This window comes from Vanacampus margaritifer, chromosome 4 (genome assembly GCF_051991255.1).
Source record: "Vanacampus margaritifer isolate UIUO_Vmar chromosome 4, RoL_Vmar_1.0, whole genome shotgun sequence".
Lineage (NCBI taxonomy): Eukaryota > Metazoa > Chordata > Actinopteri > Syngnathiformes > Syngnathidae > Vanacampus > Vanacampus margaritifer.
In genome coordinates this window covers 25582393-25588910 of record NC_135435.1, presented here as the reverse complement: position 1 = coordinate 25588910, position 6518 = coordinate 25582393, and the positions used below count along the sequence as shown (strand labels likewise).

Genomic DNA, 6518 nt, shown 5'->3' with positions numbered 1-6518 from the left:
ACTTGTAGGCATCAGACATGCATTTTTTGATAGAAATGTAAAATATTTTTTTAAATGAAAAACTCAATTATACAGTCTGCTAAAGCTGAATACATTCACAAAAAATGTAAAACACTAATAAATTCAAACTCACTACATATGGGTCATTCTAGAATTGGGTTGCACTGGTTTGAGTGACACACATTACGCCGCCAGAAACCATATGAAAACATAACTTATAAAAGTATGAAAACAAAAGAGGACTTGCCTTGCTTAGGTCTACTTAGGTCGGAGGAAATACCTTGATGTTGTCCTTTCTGCTGAGATTACTTTTTCATCTTCCTCAAATGACTACAAAAAAAAAAATGTTGCATGCATGTTCAGAAAAACGACTTCATAGCATCATTGGCCTACTACTATTGAAAAAATACATGAATTATATCAACAAAGTCATACTAAAAAAGTGATTTAAAACATAGCCTATTATAGTCCTTTACACTTGATGTATACAGTAAGTCACTAAGTAGGTCGTCAAGAGAGAGGGACTGAAAGAAAAAAGCGATTTATAGCGAATAATATTTATGACCGCTTTTACGTGACATTTTGTCTCAGGAGTCAGACAACTAGAACTTACACAAGCAAATTTTTCTGCATAATGTACACAGCTTATTGGACATTTTCTAGGGCCGAGGGACACACTCACAAACAATCTACATAAATCAGTTAGCTTTCTAAGAAGTGTGTGCGTGTGTGTGTGTGCGTGTGTGTGTGTGTGTGTGTGTGTGTGTGTGCGTGCGTGCGTGCGTGCGTGCGTGCGTGTGTGTGTGTGTGTGTGTGTGTGTTTTCAATATAGCGGGATTTCACAGAGTTGTGGAGCCATTTTACCGGGACCCCACAAGTTTGGACCTCTTTCTGAGGGTCAAGACTTGGTTTTAGAGTTTAAATTTGAATTGGGTTATGGTTGAGGTTAGGAATGGGGGTAGGCAATCATTTTTGCTAAGCTGTCAGAAGGCTATTATGGTGTTTCCCTCCCATTGTGTTTGACAGGACATTTTTGGCTTCATTTTAATATGATGACTGGATATGAGCAGAAACTCGATGATGGGGGGGACTTACCTTAGGCCCACCCATGGTCTTCATGATCTCATTTATGAAGAGCCATGTAGCTTTTTTCCTCTCTCTCTAGAGGGGAAAAAAGATTTTAGTAACGGAGTTGTCATGTACGTTGAGAGAGACAAACAACTTCAGAGCTACTATTGTGTGTTATAAAACAAAATGATTTAATAATTATAAGACGTATAAAAACAAATACTGCCAACACGAAATGCTTTTCATTTCTGGAATGACCCTTATCCTGACTGTATGTAATATTTCCGGGAGGAGAATCGCCAAGTACCATCTCGTTGCTAGTAACAAGTCGACCATCGGTTGATTGTCGCCTGTAGCCGCCATTTTGGCCGCTGGGTTGTGCTCACCGACCGTGAAGCCCAGCAGCTTCTACTCGTCCCGCTGCGCATGCGCGGAGACCATTTCCTCTCGGCAAGCAGAAGGCCCCTCTCTCTTGTTGCCTTGCCACACATACATACAAATAAACACATATGATCGACAGGGCGCAAACTAGCGTCAAGTCCACGCAGCGTTTTTGGGATTGTCGACAATTCAAACCGCAGCAGCCGAATCTGGATGCTCCCCGCCACAGTCACCCCCATGGACCACCGTCGCTAGTTTGTCGCAGCCCGCTTGGTCGACGCTTTTTGTCGGGGTGAGTTAGCCTCTTTTTAGCCTCTGTCTCTTTGGGTCACTGTTTTCGTCTCGTTGTGCTTGAATTCGCTCGTTGTAGCCATGGCGGCTAACAGGGCAACGAGGAAATCACTAGCTGCCGTTTATTTTGTGTAAAACATCGTAATGTTATGTTTTTTTTGTTTTGTTTTTTTATCAGCCGCACATTGCTAACGCGTAACCAGTGCCAGCACGTTACCGTTAGCCGTTAGCTCATCGCGAAATGTAATTATATTAGCGGACAAAGACCAACGCTCTCTTCTACATAACATGCTATTTTCTAAAAATAATGCATTGAAATTGGGTGATTTTGGCCCTGATGTTTGCTAACAACGCCCACTGTTAATTTTGAACCAGAGGACACCCACCGAGATGCGCCCCTGATTCCATTATCGGACGCTTTACTGGCGGAAGGCTTTTGTGGTCTACCCCCCAGGTGCGTTTGACAGGATATTTGTTGCCTTCGTTTGGGTAGAATGGACACACATGGGAAGAAACTGGCAGACTTACAATTTTTAGGTAAGGCGTTTTACATAATGCAACAATTGATTCATACAGTGCATAGGGTTAGTGTTTTATTTTTAAACCGCATAGTATTTTTGCATTCGAGAGACCAAGAGAGCATAAAATCACGATGCTGGAGCTCTGTCGGATAACGGACTCACAGAGAAACTGTTGCTTATTTCCAAACATGTACACATAATCTGATTATTAGTGTTATCCCAAATACGCCATCTCGTGTATGGAAAACTTGCATTCGATGCTGTTGAATGTTTAAAGAACATGACCAGCTGCAGCTTTTTTTTTTGGGCCTTGTTTGCCAGCCTCTTCCCATCCTGCCTACGCTTTCAAGCCATGATGCACACATACCTTTGCAAGCCGGGACACGACCACAAAGGCTTCAGCAACCTTCTTAGCTTCAACCACAAGCGAGGAGGGGCTGATGTTCCTCGTTCAACTCATTTTTTGTTGTCTTAACTCACACAAGTGTGGAAGGAAATCAGCACTGTGTACTGTAAAACATGGGGGGAACTCTGCTAAAACTGGAGGTAAAGTAACCTTACAGTATACGTGCTTGTATATATCTTGCGTTTAAAAAAAAAAAAAACACACACACACGGCGGTGGCATCACATCAGTTAAATGGCAAGAGACAGCCATTTCAGTAGACCTTTCTTCAGTGCAACATTTGCATGAGACCCAACAGCCCCCCAAATTTGAAACTTTAGCCAGAATGTGCCAATGGAATTCTACTGTATCCCTTCATCCTTTGTTCACTTCAGACCTTTCATGAGGACACCCGGAAATTATTTTAGACGTGTGAAAAATTTGTTGAATACAGACGTTGACTTGTGGCCTCTGGCCACTATGTGACAAAGTTCTAACTACAATTAATACTGTATTAAAGGCTTAAATAATACAGTATAATATGCTAAATATGAAATAATAATTGAAGCCCACCGTATTATAATCATGAATAATATAATATATAATATGAATAATATACAGGCCGGGCCATTACCCGTTCTGGCAGGTGGGCCACCACCCAAAACATTCTTAATGGAGGACCCTGCTTCTATTGCAATACTGAAGTGACTGAAGTCCATGTAAACGTACTGGCCTTGTGCAGCCAGACGGTTATGTTATGGTTGGGCACTTGTGTGTACATAGAGATACAGCTACACAGGTTTGGTGTGGGAATTTATGTTTTGTTTTGTTAAAGCTGGGCCACAGTTTTCTTTGGCCCGGCTTTAAAAGTATGTAAGGTTGATCTACGTTTACCAGGTCGACTGAGTCGTCACGTTTACGCCATGTTGAGAAATTTCATTCATTCCATCTGTCGAGTCTTGCACTTGAATTCTTTGCTGTGCTGCAACCGTGATTGACGTGCAGTGAGTGGGGAATTCAAAAGGCCTCGTCCGAACACATTTGGAGGGGAAATGTGTTTGGCTGCGAGGTCATCTTTATTAATGTTTGTTTGGCAGTTTGGATTCGGGCTTTGTTTCATGCTCCGCTGCGCTGCACAAACCTCGTTGGCATGCAGAGTGGAGGGTACTTGCAAACAAGGTGCATCCACTCGTTGTCCATCACACACACGTTACCTGGTCGCATTAGAAATGTGGAGTATGGCAATGCGTGTGTAAAATGGGATTGGAGTTTTCAAAGGACCTTCATGTACACATAAAACCCTATATGCATGCTGGGCCAGTAGTTGGCAATATCACTTGAGAAAGACATTCTGTGGCCATGTGTCATCTCAGGCCAAACCGTCTTTTAAATACCTTTTTTCCTTATTTAATGTGTGAAGTTGCTGGCTGAAAGTCTGCATTTTCACGGTTTGGCATTCGCAAATTCACATATTCAAATTTTTGTTTCGTTTGAACCTCTCTGTTATTCGCTGAAAATATTGTCTGGTACTTGTTTTGTGCTCAGGATAAAGCAATTGTAATATTACCTTTGTTGTATCTGGTAGAATGTTGATCTTAGCGCATTCATAATGTATTTCTTCTACGTTTGAAATGTACAGCTACTATATCGCTTGTTGGCAAAGTATGAAGGGACATTTGTACACATTCCACCTATATGTCATTAGACATAGACGTGGCTCAGGGTGTAGAGACGATCGTCCAGTAACCTGAAAGTTGGCTGTTCGATCCCCGCTCTCCCCGAGTCATGCGTCGTTGTGTCCTTGGGCAAGACACTTCACACACATTCCCTCTAGTGCCACTTACACTGGTGTCTGAAAGGTGTGAATGTTTGTTACATAATTTTTTCCGCGTCGCTCAACGAAATGCGTACCACACCACGGACATGCCCCATTCACGTTAGAAGTCGCATATGATTTTATAATGTGAACGAGCACATAAAAAGAAAGAATTTAACAAAAAATCTGAATTGGGCATTACGCCCTGTAGTGTGAACGTCCCCATAGTAATGTCACAAGAGACCTGGCAAACTATAAGCTAAAAAATATGTGTCTGTGATAGGGCTGTCACAAACAAATCTTTTTAGAATCGATTATCCCATCGATCACTTGGGTAACTGTTTTAAATGTTTAAACTGTTAATGCCTCTGATAGCACTTAGATTGATTATCAAAATTTAACATCGGTACTTTTGATAGTTGAGTCATTTGAGGCACTGTATTTACAGTATTGTACCAGGATAGAAAGCAGTGGTATCAATGAGCAGGAACACATTAGCAGCACAGCAGCACAATCTCAGTGCAGCAAAATAAAATTAATGCATCGGTTCCATATTGACAGGTAGCACCCAAATCAATCAGTGGTGGCGCGCTACAAATAAAGGTATAAGTGGGAAGTGCTACGGCTGTAATGTCAGAATTCATGGATCCGATCAGTGATGTCATTCGCTCAGGAATTAACTTATTACAGTTGATCACGAAATGTGCATAAAATGTGAAATACTGGTAGATCAGATCAGTGGATAGTCTAGTTTACAGCTTCTATCATTCCACATGAGGCAGCCATAAAGTAAATAAACCCAAACGATGTCCGAGCAGAGTGATATAGGCCTCCATGCAGAGTAGTCTTTAACCATCTGATATGTCCTGTCGCTCCTAAGTGTTGCTATAGCATTAAGACCTGCATCAAATGCTAAATCCTTGCTCTAGTGGTGTTTAAAGGCACAGCGGACACAGCATAGAAAACAGTCCGGGTTGGGGGGTGGGTGTTGGGGTTTGAGCAGAGTGGTGGTGCGATGAAGTGAACGCGTTCTTTGTGTTGAGGTCAGCAGACTTTGGCTGGGCATCAAATGAGTGTTGAGCGTACCCACAGAGGATCCATTACCCCCCTGCTGAGCACCTAAGCTGGGCTGGGCTCTGCTCCACATGGCTTTCAGGGAGACCGTTCAAAGCACAGAGTTGATGTAAGTGAAGCCTTTACCATCACTTGATTACACAACTCGCCTTTTCAATTAGCAGTCCGGGTGTGAATGACACTGAATAGAGCGACATTTAAAATGACGACAGGGAAGAAGATAATGTCTGTGACTGCATGATAAGTTGACAAAGCCTTCATAAGGTTAGTACCGTACGCTCAAATCAAAATCAAAATGGTAATTTGGGCCATTTCGTTCTTTCATGCAAAACTGAAAAGGCTTCTTTTTGTAAATTTAATCGTTAAACTTTAAGCCACGAAATACATGACAAGTGCCCAATTCTGATTTAATGTTTGTATTTTATGTATAAGAGACACACCCCGATAAGGCTGTTGAAATTCACAAGACAACCTGCATCTGCCAATGGCCAAAATGCACATAAACAACTTCACAAGCATCCAGCCATCCACCAGCCAGTGACAACATAGAAGTAAACAATAATACAGTACATAAATAATACAAATATTAAACTTTGCAGTCTGCATAGACTTAAGGTGAAAAGTCACAAATAATTGTATTCTTCTGTTATCTACATTTTACTCAATGTCTCAACTTCTCAACTGGAATTGGGGTTTGTAGTTTGTGTTCAAAGGAACAACACGCTCTATCCAGATCTGATTTTGATTTGAACAGTGTGCTTTGTCTGTATGCAGCTAACCAGTTTCACTTGAACCCCTTGGCAGCCATTTTAATTTTAACATTTGATTGTACATATACACTTGTTTGTAGTTATTATTAGTATCTTTGGTTGTATGGTAGAGTTCAATTGGATTTTTGAATAAATTGTCCAAGCAATTTGCGTTTTGTTAACCATCTAGTTGCTTTTATGATGGTGTACAATTTGGTATATTTGGAATGTGTA

The 6518-nt window shown here is 41.3% G+C and overlaps 1 protein-coding gene and 1 long non-coding RNA gene across 3 annotated transcripts in view; one reads left to right on the top strand and one right to left on the bottom strand.

Annotated features, from left to right (window-relative positions):
* Positions 1-261: 261 nt before the first annotated feature.
* LOC144050840 (uncharacterized) lies at positions 262-1510 on the bottom strand. The gene is made up of 3 exons (XR_013293945.1): positions 1376-1510; positions 1096-1161; positions 262-330 (listed from the first exon to the last, which is right to left on the bottom strand). It is a non-coding gene; the product is annotated as an uncharacterized LOC144050840 (long non-coding RNA).
* The window catches only part of cskl (c-src tyrosine kinase-like), a 27325-nt gene continuing 22296 nt past the window's right edge, over positions 1490-6518 (top strand). Inside the window, exon 1 of one of the 2 annotated variants that reach the window (XM_077564461.1) lies at positions 1490-1741. The gene's annotated coding sequence lies outside the window, so the exon portion shown is untranslated. Of the gene's footprint in view, positions 1742-2241; positions 2278-6518 lie in introns of those variants that run through there. The other variant, XM_077564463.1, reaches the window with a different exon arrangement.